Genomic DNA, 1,339 nt, shown 5'->3' with positions numbered 1-1,339 from the left:
GTCTTGCCTCAGGTGTGGTTACTTATTTGATTGCTATTAATGTATCATGTTCATACTGAAAAAGCTCTCTCAAGTTTCCACCTATTCAGCCCATCTACTTTCAGCTCACAGGATGTAGAAATGGAATGTATAGCGTCCGTTTTACGGGCTCCTGACCAATTTGACTATTTTGTGTGTTTTTTGGCACTGATCTTAACTGTCTTTGTACATAATGTTTCTGCCAACATTTCCTATGACCTAAAAGAGCTTCTGGACATCAGAACAGCGATCACTAACCTCGATTTGGATGAAGATTTCTACTTCAATCAGTCGGCGGCGCAGGATATACTACCCACCCCGGACCAGGACCTAATCCTGACTCTCGGAAGAGAAAGAGACGGCGATATAGAGGCAGACGTGCGGGTACCCTGATGAAACTACGGCGGCGAGTTCATAATCCGCCTCTACCCTCTGTTCTATTGGTGAATGTACAATCACTGGAGAACAAACTGGATGAGTTCTGTTCGAGACTATCCTATAAACGGGACCTGAAGAACTGTAATGTCCTATGTTTCTTGTACTCACATCTGCAGCCATGAAATGCTTTGAAAGGCTGGTCATGGCTCACATTAACACATCACATCATCCCAGAAACCCGGCCTGGACCCACTCCCAATTCGCCTACCGCCCCAACAGATCCACAGATGACGCCATCTTTATTGCACTCTACACTGCCATTTCCGATTTGGACAAAAAGAACACCAACGTGAGAATGCTGTTCATTGACTACAGCTCAGCATTCAACACCATAGTGCCCTCCAAGCTCATCACTAAGCTAAGGACCCTGGGACTAAACACCTCACTCTGCAACTGGATCCGGGACTTCCTGATGGGAAGCCCCCAGGTGGTGAGGGTAAGCAACAACACATCCGCCACGTTGACCCTCAATACGGGGGCCCCTCAGGGGTGCTTGCTTAGTCCCCTCCTATATTCCTCGTTCACCCACGACTGCGTTGCCGCGCACGTCTCTAACACCATCATTAAGTTTGCCAATGGCATGGCAGTGGTAGGCCTGATCACCTGACGACGATGAGGCATCCTATAGGGAGGTGGTCAGAGACCTGGCAGTGTGGTGCCAGGACAACAACCTCTCAACGTCAGCAACACAAAGGAGCTGACTGTGGACTACAGGAAACGGCGGGCCGAGCATGCCCCCATTTACATCGACGGGGCTGTAGTGGAGCTGGTTGAGAGCTTCAAGTTCCTCGGTGTCCACATCACTAAGGATTTATCATTGTCCAAACACACCAACACAGTCATGAAGAGGGCACAACAACGCCTCTTTCCCCTCAGGAGGCTG

This window comes from Coregonus clupeaformis, chromosome 11, assembly GCF_020615455.1.
Source record: "Coregonus clupeaformis isolate EN_2021a chromosome 11, ASM2061545v1, whole genome shotgun sequence".
Classification (NCBI taxonomy): domain Eukaryota; kingdom Metazoa; phylum Chordata; class Actinopteri; order Salmoniformes; family Salmonidae; genus Coregonus; species Coregonus clupeaformis.
Note: the sequence above shows the minus strand (reverse complement) of the source record.